Source organism: Phoca vitulina, unplaced genomic scaffold (genome assembly GCF_004348235.1).
Source record: "Phoca vitulina isolate PV1807 unplaced genomic scaffold, GSC_HSeal_1.0 scaffold61, whole genome shotgun sequence".
NCBI lineage: Eukaryota > Metazoa > Chordata > Mammalia > Carnivora > Phocidae > Phoca > Phoca vitulina.
In genome coordinates, this window is record NW_022589764.1 from 9,579,590 (window position 1) to 9,604,155 (window position 24,566).

Here is a 24,566-nt window from a genome sequence, read left to right on the forward strand (position 1 = left end):
CCAATATCATTTACTTGTAATCTCTTTTTTAAAATTTTAATTGTTGTAAGACCAATTAACATGAGATCTAAATTCTTATATTTTTAAGTGGACAATACATTATTGTTGACTATAAGCACAATGCTGTGTAGAGCTCCAGAACTTTCTCATTTTGCATGATTAAAACCTTATGCCCAATGATTACCAGCTCCCTTTTTCCCTTTCCCCTGGCCCCTGTCTATCACCTTCTACTCTCTGAATTATATAAACCATGATATTTTCCTCTTACATTAATTACATGGAAGCTCTGGTTGTGATTTGTATTCTCTGTTCCAGCAAAGTGTCCAGGACCTGAATAGGATATTTGTTGGTACTATTTTACCTCATTCTGGATTTAGCTTACTTTTCCTATTCTTATTTATCTCTTTTCCATAATTTTTCTTTTTTTAAAAAAAGTTTCCAATTTTATTGAAATATAATTGATATATGACATTGTATAAGTTTAAGGTGTACAATGTGATGATTTGATACATGTATATATTGCAAAATGATTACCACAATATGGTTAGTTAACAAATCCTTTATCTCACATTACCAATTTTTGTTGTTTATAATGAGAAAAATCCAATTTACAATAGCATCAAAAACAATAAAATACTTAGGAATAAATTTAACCAAGGAAGTGAAAAATCTATACATGGAAAATTATATGACTGATGAAAGACATTAAGAAAGATACAAATAAATGGAAAGACATCTATGTTCATGGATTGGAAGAGTTAACATTGTTAAAATGTCCAAACTATCCAAAGCCTTCTATAGATGCAATGCTCTCTCTATAAAAACCCTATCAAATTTTATTTCATAACTTAAGATTGAAAAAATATTCTTAATTTAAAATCTCTGTTGAAATAAAATGGTGGTATAAAAATATTTACATAAAAAGCAGCATCTCAATTTTATTGAGCTAAGTTTTTTTTTATTTTGATGAGAATCAAAATCTTCTTTCCTCTAAATCAATATCTATGAGTCCTGCTTCAGACTTTTTACTTAATGATTTATTTTCTAATTTGTAACATCATCTTCCACATATGATCATCCTTTGCAATTTAAATAACTTAAATTTATTTATTGGCTTTGAGAAGTTTCCTCCAAAGACAGTATATCCATGTTAAAATGAATGTGCATTTTCATGAAATGCACATTTCACAAATGTGCTATGACCTGAAGCCACACAATGGTAATTCCCAGTCATCCCTCTACTACTTCAGCAACCCTGCACCAGCACCTCCCCTCAGCATCTGTTGCCCAAATACATGCATCCTGCACAGGCAGTCTGATCACTGGCATTTCTCCCACCCAGTCTCCTGCCCCCTGCCCTTCTGTCTAGGCACAATCTCTTAACGATATTTAATACTAAGATAACCATAGAATTGCAGTGTTATTCCAGGCCCTGAAATGTCATGTGAAGCCAGAGACCACTGATTTCCACTCTTTCAAAATAAGAAAAGCCCCATTTACTGCGCTGACATTTTGTATATGTACACCAGATGGTATGGAATTTAAATCATCTCTGTATTGTTCAGCAACCCCTCTGTGAATGAAAAGCAAATCCCAGAGACCAGAGGGAGTGTGGGGCCCACTTCAGGGAGAGACAAAGTCCTCTACCAGCCTCTCAGCCTCTTCTAGACTCAGATACTTCTTTATATGCATTTTTGGCAAAAGGCATTTCAGGATTATTTTTCTTCAGGTATGCATGAAATTGGTTTGAAAGGAGCCAGTCCTGTTTACTTTTAGTAAAGTTAAAAAAAAATCAGATACAAATAATCGAGAATGTAACATAATGAAAACGCCATGGGCTTGGTTGGACATCAGTGGTCCTGGAACTGGCACTGGCAGAATCGAAGCTGGAGGCCTCCATTTCACCTATGTAAAAATAAGACTAATAAAGTATCTTATAATTATTTTAAAAATTAAAGCAGATAGTATAAATGTAAAGAATCATAAAATATTACACAAATCTTAGATCTCATTTTTTTAATGAATCTTGTGTACATATTTGTTATTCCAAACAGGGAATTATACTCTCAAGCCTGGAGAGAAGTATTTCTAATCTTGTTTCCCCAATCCATTACTTTTAGAAAAGGAAAAATAAAAATGTATCTTACTTATTAGGATTTTGAGTTAAATCAATACTTGATGTCTACAGTGGCAGATTTGATTTGTTTATATAAAAAGTGAATGTGAGCTTTAATGATAAATGCAAATATAAACAGGTTTATTCTGAAATATCCTAACATTCTTGTACATTTATTGTGTATTTTAATAACTTTTTGCCTGTGATGATTAATTTTATGTGTCAAATTGGCTAGGCCACACTACCCAAATATTTGGTGAAACATCAGTCTGGGTGTTGCTGCAAAGATATTTTTTTTAGATGAGATTAACATTTAAATAAGTGGAATCTGAGTAAAAGAGATTATCTTCTATAATGTGGGTGGGCCTCTTCCAGTCAGTTGAAGACCATAAGAGAAAAGGGTTCCTTGGGAAAGAGAATTCTGCCTCCACACTGGCTTTGAACTTGAGCTTCAGTTCTTTCCTGGGTCTCCAGGCTGCTGGCCTACCCTGAAGATTGTGGACTTGCTAACCTATAGAATTGTGTGAGCCAATGTCCATATACATGCTTTTGTTTCTGTTTCTCTGTAGAACCTTGACTAATACAGCTTTCTTTCTCCCCTTTCCTTCCCAAGGACAGGAGACACTGGACATAGGACAAGGAAAGCTACTGGGGAAGCAAGAAATTCCCTCTCTCTCTCTCTGCTCAGGTTCTCTCTCATAGTAGCATATTTACCCCTGCTTTGCAGAACAGATACTCAAGATGCATTACTGGTCATTCTCTCCTCTTTCTTCCTTTCCCACCCCATCCAATTACTGGTGGGAGACTGACTCATATTGGGTATGTGGATCAGTGGATACCCTGAAGAAATCCCATGTGAGATGAGTGGTTCATGTGCACATACAGCACTAAGCTCTAGAAGGGAGAGCAGTTCCAATAGAAGAGAACAATCCAGACCCCACTCTATGGCTCGACCTGTCCCTTGAATGTTTATCACAGCCCTAAGTAATGTTCAAACTTCCTTTAGATGAAAATGGATCACTATGTTACACCACACATAAAAATCAATTCAAAATGGAGTAAAGACTTTGTGTGAGCCAGACTAATGCCACCTTGGATAATTCTGCCATGATAACCATTCTATGACCTGAAGCCTTCTTGAGCATAGAATTCCACCCACCCCCCCATGCTTTCCTTCTGTTTAACCACACCCTTAAGTATATCCTCATGGTATAACATTCTTGATCTTCTCTAGAGATACAACTATGACACACATTCATTCTAAATATTCTTCTCCTGGGTGGTCCTCCAGCATGTACTCCCAGCCTCTAGGGCTATAAAAGCAAGTCTGAAGGGAGATGGGTTGAAGAGATCTACTTGTCTTGCAGTCTGTCCATAAGTCCCCTTAATAAAATGTTTCTTGTCAAGCTGGACTTGTCAGCCTTTTTCTTCAGTCTTATAACCTTCAACCTTTGGAGGTCATTTTACATACACCTCCAGTTCATGGAACTGGCCAGCTAGCCAGGAGGAGCCTGGAGAATGAAGAATGGACAAGGAGAATGAATCTTTCTTGGGGGAAATCCCAGGGTAGCCAACTACCTCAATGTGGAGAATCACAGCTCATTTGCTTGATGCAAACACCAGATGAGTATGAGGATTCCCCTAAAACACCAGATAGGTTAGAGTGTCTACTGTTAGAAATTTGCATGACCCACTGGGGTAAGGAAGGACACCAAGCATTGGTGAGTTGGCCACTTCTAGGGGCTAGTCATCTGGCCACTGATGCCCAGCTAGTGGCAGAAGAGAAAGTAAGGAATTTAGAAGAAAAATTACAACTAGAACAAGATCTGAGACTATCCACATCCCTTTTGGCTTCTAACTTGGTGGGTAAGATTGAGACCCAGGATACACAAATCAAGACCTTAGTTTGTCACTTTGTGTGCCTTGAGGGTTGTAAAATGTGGTGGCCTCACATTAGAGCTGTTATTACTCAGCTGGACTGAGATGTTAAAACATGGAACCAATGGGAAACACCTAGTGATACAGAGAATGACATGGAAGTCATCTTTGGGGATGAGGAAGAGCCAGAGCCTCTGTTGCTCAGGCAAAAATCACTGATGCAGCAGAAAGCAAAAGCTCAACAAGTATAGCAGGGAAACAAATGGACAACCTGTACAAGAAACTGAAAATTAGAGTATACTGCAGCAGAAATTTTTTAGACATCGCTAAAGCCTTCAAACAGTTGCTGATAGAAAGACTTGCTGCATGGATGATTAGACTCTGGACATAGGAGAAAATGGCATATTCCTAGCAGGGAATGAAGCTGAGAAAATCCTGCCTGTGGCAGTGCCTAGGTAATGTCCACCAGCGCAAGGTAATCATAGTCTTATGGACTGGATAATCATGGCTATGAGGGAGGCTTGACCAAATGAATATTTCCCAGGAGATCCTTAGAAGAGGCACAGAGTCTTTTAAGAGAATTGGGCATCAGCCAGCAATGTATGCCCAAGTATTTGAAGAACCAGAAAAAGCTGTATTTACAACAGGGATAAAAAAATAAATTGCTACAAATGTCCCCATGGAATGGCATGGTCTTCTCATCTCTCTGCTTAGCCCCCTTATAGGGTAAGAGATGTATGATATAGGAGAGACTATAGCTAACCTAGGAGAGCTGGAAAGGGGAGAGATTGAGTATGGTTAACAATCAAGAGAAAAACTAGAAAAACCCCACAAGGGGCTGAAAAAGGGAAATCTAAAGCAAACAAGAGCCCCCATTAGAGTAATCCAAAGGCAAGTGAAGCATGAACTGCTGGTGGTAGGCATAAACAGAGAAAAAATATGTTACCAGCTGAATGCTATTCTGGTGGCTTTATAGAAGGAGCTTACTCCTGCTCAGCTGTTTAGGCCACTGGCCCCCATACCACCTCTGGAAGAAGAAGGAACTAAATCATGGGTAACTTCTTACCGGTGTTAGGTACCCCCTCACCTGAGAGATTAGAGGTGGGGCCAAAGTCGCCGCCATATGAGGAAAATTGGGGGCAACCAGAGGCCCCATGTAGAGCTCACAATTTACTGGTCACCAAAAAATAAGCAAAAAACTATGACCTCAGTGGATACTGGAGCAGAATGCACTCAGATTCATGGCAATCCAGAATGGCACTCAGGGATCTGGGAGGGAAAACCATAAGAGTGAGACACACAGTAGTGCACTTGGGAATAGAGAAAAGCCCACATGCCCCTTATGAGGTTTTCATTTCTCTAATACCTGAGAATATATTAGTCATGGATATTTTACTGGGAAAGATGCTACAAATCTCTGTAGAATTTCACCTTTGGGTTAGAGTAATTAAAGCTGTCCTATGGGAAAATACAAATTACTCCCTGTATTACTCCCTCCCTGCCACCCCCAAGCTGGGTTGTAAATGTAAAGCAATACTGACTGCCAGGAGGATTTGAGGAAATATCTACCACAGTCCAGGAATTAGCAAAAGTGCAAATAATCAGGCCAGCACAAAAGTCCCTGTAATATCTCTATATGGCCTGTGAAAAAACTGGATGGCACCTAGAGAATGACCATTGATTATAAAGAACTGAATAAGGTTGTCTGTGAAATACATGCTGCTGTCCCAAATATCACACAAATCACTGCTGTCCCAAATATCACACAAATAGTACATGCTGCAGCTCTTATCATGTGGTTTTGAATTTAGCGAATGTTTTCTTAATATTCCTTTACATCACTAATCATAAGACCAATTTGCTTTCACATGGGAAGGTTGAAACTGGACATTTCAGGTATTGCCATGAGGTTATTTGCATAATCCTATCTGTCATGGTATGGTTGCTCATAATTTGTCTATACCCACCACCACCCACAGTTAGAAGTTTCCATTATATTGATGATGTGATGTTAAACTCTGAAGACTTGTCTTTGTTATAGTCTTATTTGAACCATCTCTGTTATCTGAACAAGCAAGGAGAGGCCATCTACCACAGAAAATATAAAGCTCAGGGCCAACAATAAAGATTTTGGGGGATACTTAGTCAGGTAAGACATGTCTTATAGTGAGCTCTGTAATTGACAAGATCTCACAATTTCCCATTCTTAAGACAGTGACATGACTACAAGAGTTCCTGGGTCTCCTGGGGTAAAGGAGGGCCCTTATACCACATTTAGCACAGTGCATATGCCCTCTATACCACCTGATATAAAGGGGAGTGCATTGGCATTGGGTAGAAGAACATCAAGCTACCTTTGGCCAAGTTACTAGTTGCTCAAGCACAGGTCTTAGGAATGCCTTTACCTAGTATCCCCACAACCCTAGTTGTGACTGCTATGCTGGATGGGATGAGTTGGGCATTATGACAAGAACAGCGTGGAAAATTAACCCCATTGGGCTTTTGGTCACAACTCTGGAAAAGAGCAGAGATACAATATTCTCCTATTAAACAACAAGTTTTGGGAGTCAATAAGGCCCTTCAACAAGTGGAGTCTTTAATGGCCATTCTTCCAGTAATTGTCCAGACTAAGTTGCCTATAAAGGGGTGGATAGATGGTTATCTGCAAGACCAGCATCTGCCATAGTACAAGCCTCTATGTGGCAAAAATGGCATGCTTACTTACATGCCACAGTATCCACTAGTGCACGGGACTAAATTACATGCTGTTGTGGGGCCTGTAGAATATGGAATCTTTAATACCCCTCTTCTAGAGCCTCCAGTGGAGGCCTTCTTACAAGTAAAGGAAGACACATACCCTATTCCTGAAGATGCTTGGTATGTGGAGGGCTCTAATAGGGATAATAGGGGAAATCCTAGTCACTGGACTGTGTTAACAATCCAACCTCAGACTAATACTGTCTATTTTGAGACTAGACCTAATAAAAGCAGCTAATGGGCTGAATTGAGGGTTACCTGGATGATATGCCTATATGAGCCTTAGCCCCTTACCTCCTGCACAGACAGTTGGGCCATCTCTAAGGGTTTGACAACCTGGATGGCTGAAAGGGCTCCGGATGACTGAAAGGTTTAACAGAAACCATTATGGGAAACAGAATTATGGAAAGATATATGGGAAAGGATACAGACCCTACTGCCTCCCTTACTGTTTTCCATGTCTCAGTGCATAGGCCTGCCTCACTCCAGGAATACGGAAGCAGACACCTTAGCAAAGATAACAGTCCTTCCCCCTATATGAAGTTCAGAATTGGCTGCATGGATTAATAAGCACAGTGGACATCACTGTGCTAAGGTGGGTTGGAACAAAGGGAAGGGAGCTGGCATGCCCCTTTGCCATACTGACATCATAACATCTGTCAGTAAGTGCCCCATCTGAGACCCAACAAAGTTCTGTATACCACAGGATGCATTCACTATGTGATTCAACAAGTTTTAGACTGGAAAATTGATAATATTGGCCCTCTACCCATGAGTCAAGGGGAAAAGTATGCCCTACAAGGAAGATCGTGCTGAGGCTTGAATGTGCTTCATACAACTGCAGCTCTAAGGGAATGCTGACTATTAAGAGATGCAAGTATTTTACCAACACTGAAGAAATAAAATTATAAGAGAATATTATGAGCAATTATATGCCAACAAACCACGCAATCTGGAAGAAATGGATAATTTCTAGAAACATATAAGCTACCAAAACTGAAACAGGAAGAAATAGAAAACCTGAATAGACCCATAACCAGCAAATAAACTGAATCAGTAATTAAAAATCTCCCAACAAACAAGAATCCAGGGCCGGATGGCTTCTCAGGGGAATTCTACAAAACATTTAAAGAAGAATTAATACCATTCTTCTGAAACTGTTCCAAAAAATAGAAATGGAAGGAAAACTTCCAAACTCATTCTATGAAGCCAACATTATCTTGATCCCAAAACTAAGCAAAAACTGAAAAAGGAGAATTAGAGACCAAGATCCCTGATGAATATGGATGCAAAAATTCCCATCAATATACTAGCTAATAAGATCCAACAGTATATTAAAAGGATTATTCACCACGACCAAGTGGGATTTATTCTTGGGCTTCAGAGGTGGTTCAACATCTGCAAATCAATCAAAGTGATACACCACATTAATAAAAGAAAAGACAAGAACCATATGATCCTCTGAATAGATGCAGAAAAAACATTTGACAAAATACAGCATCCTTTGTTGTCAAAAATTCTCTGCTATGTAGGGATAGAGGGAACAAAACTCAATATCATAAAAGCTATATACAAAAGACCCACAGCTAATATCATCCTCAATGGGGAAAAACTGAGAGCTTCAGACCTAAGGTCAGGAACATAACGGGGATGTCCGCTGTCACCATTGTTGTTCAACATAGAGTTGGAAGTCCCAGCCTCAGCAATCAGACAACAAAAAGAAACAAAATGCATCCAAATAGGCAGAGAAGAAGTCAAACTTTCACTCTTTGCAGATGACATGATACTCTATGTAGAAAACCCAAAAGACTCCACAAAAATTGCTAGACCTGAAACAAAAAATCAGCAAAGTCGCAGAATGTATAAACAACACATAGAAATCAGTGTCATTCCTATACACCAACAACAAGACAGAAGAAAAAGAAATTAAGGAGTTGATCCCATTTACTATTGCACCCAAAACCATAAGATACCTAGGAATAAATCTAACCAAAGAGGCAAAGGATCTGTACTCAGAAAACTATAAAATACTCTTGAAAGAAATTGAGGAAGACACAAAGAAATGGAAAAACGTTCCATGCTCATGGATTGGAAGAACAAATATTGTGAAGATGTCAATGCTACCTAGAGCAATCTACACATTCATTGCAATCCCCATCAAAATACCATCAGTTTTTTTCAAAGAAATGGAACAAATAATCCTAAAATTTGTATGGAACCAGAAAAGACCCTGAATAGCCAAAGGAATGTTGGAAAAAAAAAAAAAAAAAAAGCTGGAGGCATCACAATTCTGGACTTCCAGCTGTATTACAAAGCTGTAATCATCCAGGCAGTAAGGTACTGGCACAAAAACAGAAAGATGGATCAATGGAACAGAATAGAGAGCCCAGAAATGGACCCTCAACTCTATGTTCAACTAATCTTTGACAAAGCAGGAAAGATTATCCAGTGGAAAAAAGTCTCTTCAACAAGTGGTGCTGGGAAAATTGGACAGCCACATGCAGAAGAATGAAATTGGACCACTTTCTTACACCATACACACAAATAAACTCAAAATGGTTGAAAGACCTAAATGTGAGACAAGAATCCATCAAAATCCTAGAGGAGAAAATAGGCAGCAACCTCTTTGACCTCGGCTGCAGCAACTTCTTGCAAGACACATCTCCAAAGACAAAGGACACAAAAGCAAAAATGAACTATTGGGACTTCATCAAGGTAAAAAGCTTTTGCACAGCAAAGGAAACAATTAACAAAACTATAAGGCAGCCTATGGAACAGGAGAAGATATTTGCAAATGACATATCTGATAAAGTGCTAGTATCCAAAATCTATAAAGAACTTATCAAACTCAACACTCCAAAAACAAATAATCCAGTGAAGAAATGAGCAAGACATGAACAGACATTTCTCCAAAGAAGTCATACAAATGGCCAACAGACACATGAAAAAAATGCTCAACATCACTTGGCATCAGGGAAATACAAATCAAAACTACAATGAGATACCACCTCACACCAGTCAGAATGGCTAAAATTAACAACTCAGGAAACAATTGATGTCTGTGAGGATGGGGAGAGAGGGGAACACTCTTACACTGTTGGTGGGAATGCCAACTGGTACAGCCACCTTGGAAAACAGTATGGAAGTTCCTCAAAATGTTAAAAATAGAACTACCCTACGACCCAGCAATTGCACTACTAGGTATTTATCCAAAGGATAAGAACATAGTGATTCGAAGGGGCACATGCATTCCAATGTTTATAGCAGCAATGTCCGCAAGAGCCAAACTATGGAAAGAGCCCAGATGTCCATCAACAGATGAATGGGTAAAGAAGAAATGCTACACACACACACACACACACACACACACAATGGAATATTACTTGCCATCAAAATGCATGAAATCTTGCCATTTGCAATGGCCTGGATGGAACTAGAGGGTATTGTGCTAAGCGAAATAAGTCAGTCAGAGAAAGACAAATACAGTATGATTTCACTCATATGTGCAATTTAAGAAACCAAACAGATGAACATAGGGGAAGGGAAAGAAAAAAATATAAGATGAAAACAGAGAGGGAGGCAAAGCATAAGAGACTCTTAGTTATACGAAACAAACTGAGAGTTGATGGAGGGGAGGTGGGTAGGAGGTGGGTAAACTGGGGGATGGGCATTAAGGAGGGCACTTGATGTAATGAGTACCAGGTGTTATGCAACGATGAATCACTATATTCTACCCCTGAAACTAATAATACAGTATATATTAACTAAATTGAATTTAAATAAAAAATTTAAAAAGAGAGAGATGCAAGCATTTTGAATTGGGAGGAGATAAGAAAAGAAAGGGTCAAGTGATCCAGCTCTAAGTTTCATATTTTGTTATATTATGAAAACAATACAATCTTGAGGTTATTTTCACTTCAAAAAATATTTTTACTATGTTTAGGTGTAGAAGATACGCCTATAGAAGCATTAACTATTTATACCCAGGGGGCCCTCAGCAATAGTTATCGTAGCCTCATAAACATATAGATGGCATTGATGTGAAAGGCCATGGTGCATAATAGAATGGTCTTGGATGTACTCACTGCAGCACTAGGGGGCACTTGTAGTATCATTCAAATTGAATGTTACATGTATATATTTGATAATTCAGGCAATATCACTACTGAATTACAAGATGTGACTGAACAGATACAGGCATTAGATGGTCCCACACTCACTTTAACCTTGTGATTATCAAACAGGTTTAGAACCTGAGGGACATCGTGGCAGAAGTTATCACTCATTCTTTGTTCGTTCATCAGCATAGGTCTCTTTTCCTGTTGCTGCCTGCACTGCTGCTGTGGTTTATACCTTCAACCTGGACATTTACCACAAAAATCCCTTCTCGGACAGCTCAGAGAATATCTCAGAAGAGGCAGGTGTATGAGATTATAAGAGACAGATTTGAGGGGTCAAATGTGAACAAGAATAATACCATTTTAGACAAATCTTCCATGATGACCGTTCTGTGACTTCAAGCCTTCTTGGGCACAGAATTGCCCATACACCCACACACATTCTTTCCTTTTGTTAAACCACACCCTTAAGTGCACTCTCATGACATAACATCCTTGGTCTGCCCTGGAGATATGACTATGACACACACCTATTCTTAAGCATTCTCCTCTAGGGTGGTCCCCCAGCATGTATTCCCATCCTCTAGGGCTATAAAAGTCCTAAGAGAGGTGGCTGTAGAGATCTATTCATCTTGCAGCTGCCGAGACATGCTTCTGTCAGTAAGTCCTCTTAATAAATCATTTCTTATCAAGCCGTACTTGTTAGCCTTTTTCTTCAACTTTATGTTTCCTCCAGCCTTTGAAAGTCATTTTGCATATACCTCCCTTTCATGGAACAGACTTGAACTAAAAACCATAAAACATGTAGAAGAAAACATAGGCAGTAAGCTCCTTGACATCAGTCTTGGCAATTATTTTATGGATTTGACACCAAAAGCAAAAGCAACAAAAGCAAAGCAAAACAAAACAAAACAAAACCAAAAACAAGTAGGACAAATGGAAAAAATCATTTGTCAACTTGATCTTTTTGATTTTAAGCATAACACGCTTTTATCATGAACTGAGAAAAGTAACATGCCAGCAAATTTTGTGGTCAGACCCTCCCTTCCCCACAACGATGACTTCCTAGTGCTGCAAGTGGAAAGGAGGTAGAAATACAGACATTAATTCATAACACAGACACCACTGATAAACCACTGGAAGATGACTTGCTCATAAATTACCTTGAATTTGTTTTTCAATATGTTACAAGTGAATAAATTATAGCCATCATTTAAGTGGCTATAATTAAGTAAGTAAGGCAGTGTAAGTAAACGATTTCTCCTTCTCCTTTCTTCTTTATTATTTTTTATGTTCTAAATGTTATTTCATTTATTTGAGGTTCTACCTAGAACTAATTGTCTAAACTCCTTTATTTATTCCCTCTGTAAATAGTTATGGAGAGCCTGCCATTTTGCTAGGGATGGTTATACTTCATGGTCTCCATCTCCAACACAAAGCCCAAAAGGCCAAGATTTCTGCATTTACACAACTGATGTTGTAACCTAAGCCAAGTCTGCCTGCCAGATGCACATAAAAGACTATCAGTCACTAAGACATCAAGTATGCAGCAAGGGAAGGGTTTATTCAAGAGGCAGCCAAAGGACACCAGGAGGCAAGCCTCAAATCCACCTCCCAAAGGAGGAGAGTCAGGGATACTAAAAGGCAAATAAAAAAGGTCTGGATAAAAAGTTTTAATTGTATTTATTAGTCTGCAGCTGCACTTAGTAACCCTATTAGCCCTTTGTTTACTGGTTTCAATCACCATTGTTTTTTGATCATTCCTCATTCTTGAGGCAATTGGAACGATGACCATTCTAGTTACTTCCCACTGAAATGAAGTAAAGATTTGGGTTAGAAAAATGGAATTTTCCTGCACTCATTTAGAAATACTATTTAGTTCCAAGTTAAAACCCAATATTCTGCATTACCAAGATTTTTGTACTTTGGTTCTCCCTTGGGCAAACAGTCCAATTTCTGGCATTTATGGCAGTGGATAATAGCTAATGGGTCACCACTGCATCCAACTCTTCATTGTCATTGATCCCTAAAACTTCTTCCATCTGTGAACATCTCAAGATCTGGATTTTCCAATGGCAGATCCATCAAATTGGGATGGCTAGAAAATCTTATTCAATTATCTGTGTTTCTAAACATGGGCCATTGTGCAATTTTCTCTGAAGTTTACCTCAAGTTGTCTAGCTTCAGTATGGAAGGCTTAGGAGAAAGGGCATTTTTTTCAAGTAAAGAGAATGGGAGAAAATAGGAAACTTTAGTTTGGAGAGTCAGAGTCAGATTTGAGGAAACCAGAAGATTTCAGGATCCAGCCCAATTTTACAGGCAAACAACAAATAGTCAAAAAAACAGTTAATTAAAATTAGAATCTAACACCAACAAAGGTGTGTTACTGAAATATAATTTCTCTCTAAAATCACTCTCATTTCCACCAAAGATAGCCAAATTAATTTGTTTATAAAATAAGTCAAGTTTTAACAAACTTGGCCTAATTATTTATGTAAAGGCAGCTAGAATAGTGATTGAACATAAAAGTTTGTTGTTGTTGTTGTTGTTGTTGCTGTTGTTGTTTTGCTGGAGTTTTTTATAGGGAATTTCAGATTGAGCTTTTAACAGTCTCTCAAGACTAAGAAGCAAAGCCAAATACTTGCCTTCAGACTTGGCCTGCAATGCCTACAGATTTCGGTGAATTCTTCTCTTCTTGAAGTCTCCAAAATATCATGAGGTTCCTGCACCTGCCAGGAAGTGACTTTCTTTACTCATGTTGTAAAGTAGCTGGGAACTCTGTAATTGAGGTATAGGTTGATATTTTCAAGGGGCTTCATTGGCCCCAAAAGTCAACCTCAGTTCCTTAAAGCTGTCTCGTCATATCTGAGAAGCCCTGAGATATTCCAGTCAAAGTCTTGGTACTACAACCAGTATTTCCAATTGTGTCCTGTCATAAGGAGAACAAATTCTATTGAACTTATGCAAATGAATAAATTGCCATGAAACTATAAGAATACTCATTGAGAGTTTCTGAATTCTGGAGGGATCAAGTCAAGAGAAAAAGATAAATGTTTCTTATTTGTTTACCACATTTCTGTAAGTCATAGATAGATTAAGAGAAAAAGTTTCCTTAAATCTGGAAAAGCAAATGTTAGAGAAGCAGCAATGTTCCAAACAAGAGTCCTAGAAAAATATAATCATCTTCCTCAATTCATTCAGCCCAGTTATTAATCCTTGGTCTGTTTGAATGCAGTTTTCCCATTTGTTCTGGAAATTGTTATTCAGTTTAGTGTTATGGTCTTAAGGGTATGAGAGACCGATATTTATATACCAAGACATATCAAAACTTTAGGAATTTTATATAATTTCTGGAACAGTTATAGCATTTACCCATACAATATAACCTAAGGAGGTTTATCATCACTTATTTGACAATACTTCCCAAGTAATTTGACATACTAAATAAATAAGCTTAACTAGTGAGAAAGATTTCATTTAGAAGTTGAATTTTGGGAAGTTTGTCAGAAATATCAGGTTTTAAAGCACATGTCTGAATAGGATTACAGATCATTACAAAACTTAATACTTAATTATCTATTTAGCCATAGTGGCAATAAGGATTACAAAGGCAAACACTGAGGGATACATAGTTGTTAGCAAAACTTAGCTCTTTTAATATTGAGATGATTCCAACTTTCTTAAGTAATCAAAGACTTGATAAAGACAAAATATAGAAATTCTGTTTTTTCTAGGCTGATTATATTTATAATTTAGGCCAATAATCTAAGAAAACTGTCATTTTAACAGAAGTAAAAAAAAAAAACCCTAAATTCCAATCTTATACTGTATACTTCTGATATTAAAACTCATTCATTCCAACAAGATGAATTTTTTCAGAATTTCCATTAGGAATGAAGGACTCTCAGCTACAGGGAATGCGGCCAACAGTTATCAATTCTCAACACCATCAGGGATTGCCTTTAGTGAAGGAAGCTGCCCTGCCAAGGTCATGCCCTTTTCCCAGGTGGCCCCATCCATCAAATGTTCAATATAAGGGTATAAAAGTCCAGAACTTTTTCTCCAATTTAGCATGGTTCTGAAGGTAAATGCAACTTTTGAAATTCCTCAGAGAATCAGCTAAGGCTTCTGTTGATATTGTATCACTGCTCAACTTCTGCCTAATTTTTCTTTCTTACACACTCTCTTTTCTTTCCCAGGGTTTGATCACTTCTTAATAAACTTTTTTTTTTTTTAACAGACTGATCTCCATAATCTTAGTCCCAACCATGCACAAAACCCCTTTCCACAGATTCCCTTCTCATAAACCTTCTACAACTTTCCTTTTCACATTCAGATTTTGTTCTAAGATTTCCCTCTTTAAATCATCAGTTTCATTTTCTTTGTATACAGAGTTGTTTCCAGTAGTCTAAGTTTGTTTTTTCCTAAAAACCCAGAACAAATGAATAAGCAAAATATAAGCAGACTCATAAACACAAACAAACTGATGGTAGGAAGACAAATACCATGTGATTTTTCTCCTTTTCTCACAAATTTTGCATTGGAGATAGCATGAACCTACCTGACTTTCAGTAAACACAGGCAGAAAAACAAAGTTCTACATCCAGTGCTGACAAAGACATGTCCATTTTAATTAAACCAACAACCTTGAATTACCTTTAATATCAAGTATTTTCTCAAATCATATGAACCTAAAAAAATTTGAGTTAGTTTCCATTTTTCTGACTTTTAGAGTTCCCAATTCTTATAAGCACCTGCCTTTAAACCAACTAAATAGAGCTCTTTTACACATTAATTCTAGCAATACCATCTGGAGGTAGTAAAAGTATCTTACAATTACAACATACACGGACACATATACACAAATAAGATGCAAACAAATTCTTATAGCCTTTGTTTTACTAATATTTGTGGAGAGGACATTAAAGGTGCAATTTCCAAATATCTCCCTTTTACTAAACAAATATAATTGCAAGATGGTATTATAATTTATGGATCAATTAATTAGTCATTTTTCTCCAGAATCTATTGCATATTGTGGCCAAGCAATGTTACAAAAAAGGTAATTTTTTAAATTAAACATTGCCCAATTTTAGAGAATGCAGCCCAAAGGACTGCATGTGGGAATCAAATGGTTATTTCCCATTTTCTAATTAGAATGTTGCCGGCTTTATTCAAAGATACCAAAAGCTGCAGTGACAAACAAACCAAATGAAGCCCAAAGTACCGCTGTCAACATTTGTTCCTCCCCCAAAATTGGGGCTTCACTGACTGAACCAAATGTCTTCCTAGTCACATTTTTCCCAATCAAGCAAGAAAAGGAAGGCTAACAGAGACAAACTAAACAGGAGGAATAAATAAGCTCATGAGCCATCACACACGAAGTCTGTCCAAACCAAAACCAAAAACTGTTTCCTTGCCACAAGAGTTAAATTAAGTGCTGAAGGTCAGAGGTGTCAATTTGGGGTGGGGCCACAGGGACAGTGTCTAGGACAAAGAGCCTACTCAGCTGCTTGGACTCATCACTAGATGCCCCTTACCAGCTGGGGGTGTGATGAACCACAGGCAGAGAGCTCTTGGCTGCCTCACCAAATGTGTAACCAAATTCAAGTTTATCTGCCTGAGGCAGAGCAAAGCCAATACATGATCAGACAGCAAGTATATAACAGGGAAAGGGTTTATTCAAGAGGCAGCCAAACAAGGAGAGGGAGAAAGCAAGCCTTGAATTTGTCTCCCAAAGAAGGAATGTCAAGGATACTTAAAGGCAAGTGAAAACAGTCTGGTTAAAAAGTTGCAGCTGCACTTATTAGTCTGTAGGTGTACTTATTAGTACTGTTAACTCTTTGGTCACCAGTTTCAATATTTTAGCTAGCCACAGGGGTAGTAAGGAGTCAGAGAAGAACAAATAAACCTAAAACATAGCATGTATGAAGATGAGTTCTATCAAAAAGAAAGGGAGGAAGGAAGAAAGGGAAAAAAAGAAAAGATGTAATAAAATAGTGTGGGGGTGGGTATGAAATGGTGGTCAAAGTGGGCTTCCCTGAGAAGGTGATGTTTAAGTCAAGACTTGCAGGAAATGAGGGATATGCCTTGAGGATACCTGGTAGGACAAAGAAGAAGTAGCGGCAAGTGCAGACGTTGTGATGTAGTTGACTTGGGATGTTCATGCAAGGAAAAGTCAGAGGAATCAAATTTGCAGTCCCAGGTTCCTCTCTTGCCTGGGATCCACAGGAATACAGAAAGCAAAGGAGACCACCCATGTGGTCAGTCTCCCTTAGGAGATATCCAAATTCAGAAGAGTGAACTATAGCTCTGGAGAAGCAAACAGAAAACACCCAGTATAGACTGCTCCTTTCGCCCCTTGGTTACACACCTTTTCCAGGTGAAAAAATTGGTGTTGCTATCACAAAAGACACAGCTTGACTGTTTGAGGTAATGCAGTTTTGTCATACACCCACATGAAACATAAACCCAGATCATAAAATAATCTGTTCTCCACAGCACATCCAGATGCATAACCTTAAAATGTACTTCAGACACTGAAAACATGGTGGAGAGTAAAGGATTAAAGATCAAAAAAAAGAAGTCTAATGCTTGGGTGTAAGGAGTTTCCCAGAGACAACAAAGAGAATGTAGAGGAATGAATTGCCTAAAAAAAATGGATAAATTTATTTCATTGGTAAAGAAAGACAAGAGTCTTCAGGAAAGGTTCCACCAAATTAGAAGTAAAAAAGAAAAAGATCAACTTTGAGAGTCATCTCCACATAATTTCAAAACAAAAAGACATTACTAAAAATCTTCCAAAGAGGAAACAAGAAGGGGATCTCAACATCACATGTCATCAGGGAAATACAAATCATAACTATAATGAGATATCACCTCACAGCAGTCAGAATGGTTAAAGTTAACAACACAGGAAACATCAGATGTTGTCCAGGATGTGGAGATTGGAGAAACTCTTACACTGTTGGTGGGAAGGAAAACTGGTGCAGCCACTCTGGAAAACAGTATGGACTTTCCTCAGAAAGTTAAAAATAGACCTACCCTATGATATAGAAATTGCACTACTAGGTAACTAGGTATTTGCCTAAAAGATACAAAAATAATGGATACAAAAATCTGAAGGGATATATGCATCCCAGTGTTTACAGCAGCATTATCAACAAGAGCCAAATGATAGAAAGAGCCCAAATGTCCAATGTCCATCAACTGATGAATGGATAAAGAAGAGATGATATATATATCACTAGGTGGATGATCACTAGGTGGATGATCATACCATTTACTAATACCACAGCAAATACACACACACACACACGCACGCACATATTTGCTCAGCCATAAAAAAGAATGAAATCTTGCCATTTGCAAAGATGTAGATGGAACTACAGAGTATTAGTCTAAGCAAAATAAGTCAGTCAGAGAAAGACAAATACCATATGATTTCACTCATATGTGGAATTTAAAAATAAAACAGATGACTATGGGGGAATAAAAGAAAAGAGAGAGAGAGATGCAAACCAGAAAACAAACTCTTAACTATAGAAAACAAACTGAGGGTTACAGGGGAGGAAGTGGGTGGGAGGATGGGTTAAATGGGTGATGGGTATTAAGGAGGGCACTTAATGTGATGAGCACAGGATTTTGTATGCAATCACTAAATTCTACACCTAAAACTAATATTGCACTCTATGTTAACTAATTAGAGTTTAAATAAAAACTTGAAACAGAATTAAAAAAAAGAGAGAGAATCTGCAAGAAATGTTAAAAAGCTGTCATTGGAGACAAAAGCCATATTCCTATATGGAAAGATTTAATGGTCAAAAGTCAGCTATCCAGAAGTTTACCTACAACTTTAATTGCAAGCACAATCAAGTTGATAAGTGATTTAAAAATCATATAGAGTTGAAAATGTATGAACATCCATAATGTAACTTTGAAAACCAATAATTAAGGGAAAGGGACTTTTTCTTCTAGATGAAATAACTGAATGTCTAAATGTAGTATTAAACTATTAATTTTTCACAGAAAAGTATATATATAAATCACATATTATATAAAATGTGTTACTTCAGAAATACATTCTTCCACTTTCCCACAAAATAAATTATTCCAACTCTTTATTAGCATTTTTTAAATCAACAGCAAACACAATAATTAAAAGAGTGAGTTGTATGAAACATAGTCAAAGATGTAAGTACAAAGGATAATTTAAAACCTTCTCAGAAACAATAATAAACTATGAATTTTTCTAAAAAAATTAACATGCTATTGGAGGATTTCAAGGATAATATAAGTAATATCCAATTTATGTTTTAGGAAGATTATCATGGTTAAAGAATAGATTTTAGATATCTATGGAAAGAGTACATTTGGAAGACTTGTAGTAACCTATTTCTATACAGTACTGCTGCTGGTCTGGGTTGAGGTGGTGACAGAATTGATGATTATGTTGTGATTGAATTGGTAATGTAAAATTGAAGTGGAATCAATATCTGGTTATATTTCTGGTGGATGATCCTACCATTTACTAAGAAGGGAAGATCCATGAAAAAAGGATAAATCTAGAGATCAATTTTTGTACATATTAAGTTTGATAACTCTCTGAAACTATTAAAGTGACATTAGCTATGCTAGACTGAAGCTTAGAAGAAAGGCCAGAAATGTAAAATGAGGGGTACCTGGATGGCTCAGATGGTTAAATTTATGACTCTTGATTTCAGCTCAGGTCATGACCTCAGTATTGTGAGATCAAGCCCCATGCCCAGGCTCCATCCTTGGTATGGAGCCTGCTTAAGATTCTCTTTCCCTCTCCCTCTGCCCCCCTTCCTCCCTCTCTATAAATAAATAAATAAATAAATAAATAAATAAATAAATAAATAAATCCACCTTCAAAAATAGTTGAAAACTTCATGTTAATCTAGGAAGAAAAAAACTATGAAAGGGCACAGCACTTGGAAGAATGTGGAAGAATTCCCACATTTATTGTCCAGTAAAAATGGAGGTAATGTCAGCACAGGAAACTGAGAAAGAATGTCCTGTGTGATGGGGGGAAACTAGAAAAGGGCTGATTGATGGAAACCAACAGAGAACAGTGTTTCAACACTTAAAGAGTGGTGGAGTGTATCAAATCTTGTTGTGCTATCAAGTAAGATAAATACAGATAGGACCTTTACATCTGGATATGTGGAGGTCATTGGTGACCTCAATCAGAGCAGATTCAGAGGTATGGTGGTGTAGAAGCCAGATCACAGTATCAGAGAATGAATGTAAGGTAAAAAAAAAAAAAAATGACAACCACACTTTCTGGGAAATGAATGAATAAATGGATGGATGGATGAATGGATGGATGGATGAATGAATGAATAGGGTATAGAAAAACAGGATAATAGCTGGAGAAAGATGGTAAAGGTTTTGTGATTTGGGGGTTAATGCTCGCTTTTTAATGGAAAATGCAGAAAATATGTGGATAAAGGAAAGTGGAGACCTTGGCAATGCATCAGCAGATGAAATCTGGGACACGTGGAGAGTAAGGCTTCCTATAAGAGTGAAAGAATTGCTCCATCTAGTGAAGATTAGAAAGAATACAAGTCAAATATAGATAGAATGGAGGTACTGGAGGTTACTAGAAGAAAGATAAGAAAGGTTGAGTTTTTCTACTGCTGTTTCTCCATGGGAGTAGGAAGTATTTGTGTGTAGATGTGTATGTGGTTATGCTGGTTGTGCACTGCACAACTACAGAGGAGGTGTATGTGACTAGCACTTCCTGGTGTTCCACAGTACACAACTTGTCTGGTAATCCATAGCAGCTCTGAATGAGGTCATCAGCTAAAAAAATGAAAGCATATCTCAGAATCTTAACAGTCTCTATGACTAGACTGATCCCACTGTTGTCCTCAATTGCTTCATAAGTTCTAGGAAAAAAGAAAAATAAGGATAATATACAGAGAGAGGCAGAACTAAGAGAGAGGGCAAAGAGCAAAGAGTGAGTTAATGAATCAATATTGTTTTATTTTTCTATTTCTGGATCCATTTGTACCTCAATTGACTCTACTTTCAACTTTCCCAGGTAGTTGAGTCAACTCACACCTGTCAGAATGTCTAAAATCAACAACACAAACAAATAGGTGTTGGTGAGGATTCAGAGAAAGGGGAACCCTCTTACACTCTTGGTGGGAATGCAAACTGGTGCAGCTGCTGTGGAAAACAGTATGGAGTTTCCTCAGAAAGTTAAAAATAGAACTACCCTATGATCCAGCAATTGCACAACTAGGTATTAAACCAAAGGATACAAAAATACTAATTCAAAGGGATACATGCACCCCAATATTTATAGCAGCTTTATCTACAATAGCCAAATTATGGAAGCAACCTAAGTGTCCATCAACAGATGACTGGATAAAGAAGATGCAGTATATATATATATACAATGGAATATTACTCAGCCATAAAGAAGAATGAAATCTTGACATTGCAATGATGTGGATGGAGCTAGAGAGTATTATGCTAAGTGAAACAAGTCAGCCAGAGAAAGACAAATACCATATGATTTCACTCATATGTGGAATTTAAGAAACAAAACAAATGAGCAAAGTAAAATAACTAACTAACTAAATAAATAAATAAACGAATAAATGAATAAATAAATAAATAAATGGAGAGAGAGGGAGAGGCAGACCAAGAAACATACACTTAACTATAGAGAACAAACTGATGGTTACCAGAGGGGAGATGAGTGGCTATTAAGGAGTGCACTTGTGATGAGCAAAGGGTGATGCATGAAAGTGTTAAATCACTATATTGTACACCTGAAACTAACATAACACTGTATGTTAACTAACTGGAATTAAAATAAAAACTTAAAAAAATCCTGGTTGATACATTTAGCATCTTGGAGGCCTTGCTGCTTTACACCTCATCAGACATTTCTTAACAATAAAACAGGGGCGCCTGGGTGGCTCAGTCGTTAAGTGTCTGCCTTCGGCTCAGGTCATGATCCCAGGGTCCTGGGTTCGAGCCCCACATCGGGCTCCCTGCTCAGCAGGAAGCCTGCTTCTCCCTCTCCCACTCCCCCTGCTTGTGTTCCCTCTCTCGCTATGTCTCTCTCTGTGAAATAAATAAAATCTTAAAAAAAAAAAAAAAACAATAAAACATACATGCACATGCATGTACACACACATATCCCATACCATATACACTAACAATGGAGTCTTAGGCAGAATTAAGTTGACAACAGCTAGAAATTTATATGTCAAAAATTATTTTGATATCTAATTTATAACTCTTCAACTGTACTTTAGGGGCTCCAATTTAATAAAGCATGATGAGTGTTCTGACACATGAAACAAATTACCCTTTTTAAAAGCATTCTTTAAATCTACCACTCATTACATGATTAGTATGTGCCAAGAACTAGGCTAACTGCTTTCCATTTTTAACCCTCACAATAATCCTTTGAATAGATGATATACAATTGACCCTTGAAAGATACGGGTTTAAACCACATGGGTTCACTTATACGCAGATTTTTCTTTTTCTTTTTTTTCTTTTTGGTAAAAGTACAGTATAGTACAATAAATGTGTTTTCTCTTTCTCATGATTTTCTTAATAACATTTTTCTTCTTTTCTTGCTTTATTGTAAAAATGCAGTACATAATACAAATAACATACAGAATATGTGTTACCTGTTTATGTTATCAGTAAGGCTTCTGGTCAACAGTAGGCTGATAGTAGTTAAATTTGGAGGACTCAAAAGTTAATCATGGATTTTTCCACTGTGTGGGGGTGTTAGCACCCCTAACCCTCATATTGTTCAACGGCCACTGTATTTCCAAGTTACAGAGAATCAAGCCAAAACACAGAAAAATCAGATAATTTGCTCAAGGCCAAGTAGGAAGTGGCAAATAAGAAGTATCAGTATAAGCTCCACAACATTAAGAGAATGAAAATAAATATAATTGCTCAGGAAAATTTATACACTTCACTCATATGTTAGGAGGGCCTGTAGCTGATGAATTAAGAATACACAGATTATGGCCTTCTGTATGAAGAAGCACAAATCACCCACAGTGTCAGCCGATAGCCCCCTCAGCATCCTAGCTGCCACTTTGGGGAAGTGAAAATCCTCAGGTCATTTTGATTGACAGTTTCAAGACATTCACACAAAGGAAGTAAAGTCACAAGATTTATCATTTACTAATGATAGAAACAAGGGAATGCAATGAGCTGGGAGAAGGACACTATCAGCCCTCCATCCCAGGTCACAAGCCAGCAGGAGATGGAGAGCAAGGTAGCAAGTACTGGTTGCTTCTAACGTGGTTAGGGCAAAGGTCACTAACTTTTCATGAGCTCAGCTCTAAGTGGTTATTTTAAAAGGTGCCCCAGGAAAAGAAAGCAAGAACTTAGGGGCAGAATCCTAAATTGAGGTCAGATCTTTATTTAAATCTCTAGACTTTGAATGTGACCATTATTGTCATAAATAAAGCAACTCAGAATAGCTAGCTGTTTTCTCATCACAATTAACCCCACGGTGACTACTCATTTGTCTTTAGGGTAAATCAGGATACGGTCTAGATGGTGGAGACATTAAAAGCCACTGGCAGAGTTTTGGCTGCCCAGAACATGAACCATTTGAGAAAAACAAAAATCATGATAGTTTGAAATCCTGTTCTTAACCATCCCCCCCAATTTGCTGGGGTCCAGCCAAGATAATAAATCAAAGTCGTCAGACACAGTTAAGGTAAGTTTTTGATTAAAACTTAGGTGAGATTATGGAATACTTGCATCTGTTGGGCCATCTTTTGTAAATTTGTCTGAATTTGTCCAGAATTATTAATATACGAGCAGCAGGTGGTGCCCTTTATAGTGCACACACATCCTTCCTTGGCCAATAAGTAGCCTAAGCTAAACAGTTATTCAAAACCATCTGTGCTAAAGAATCATAAAACTGTTGTATTAAGGCTAGGCTTTGGTGTAACAGCCTAATGTGTTCAGCCAGGGTGGCTGACAGGTTGGTGTTTGCCTTAAAAATTTGTTGTTATGTGCCCATAACAATGGCACCTAACCCGATCCCTGTGAGGGACAGTAGCATCCCCAGCATAATGGGGCAGAGTAACTGTACACTTTTGGCAGAGAGACAGATTGCAGGTCTTGTTCAATGATTATTCAGAATAGTCCCAGGAAAGCTAAATTACATTGGTATGACATACAGGACTCCCTGGGAGCTGGCAGGGATGCGAACTCATTGGAGGTTGAGGGAAGGAGAGGTGCAAATATGGAGAACTAGGTATGTGTGATGACCCCAAGGGCACTGGACCCACAAGTGAAAACCAAGCGTTTGAATGGGAAGATGAAGTAAGCTGTGATTCCCTAATATGGCTGGCCAAGAGGTCCAAAGCAGTGGGGACTGTGCTCCTTGGGATGAGATATAGTTCGTATTCATCCATGTGGTATTGGCCTGGGAAGATACAGAGGATTATGAAGGGCACATGGGGACTCTTTCCAAGTGCCACATACTATTTTGCAGTGTCCTGTATGGGAGCAGTTGAGTACCATAGAGAGTGGTGGCAAGCTGCAGAGGTGCCTTCTGTTGGGCAAACGGGGTCAGAGTCAATAAGTTAATAGGCCACTAACTAGGGAAAAATCCTTTGTTGAGCCTATAACATGCCTAATAATCACAGCAGCCCAAAAAATGAGCT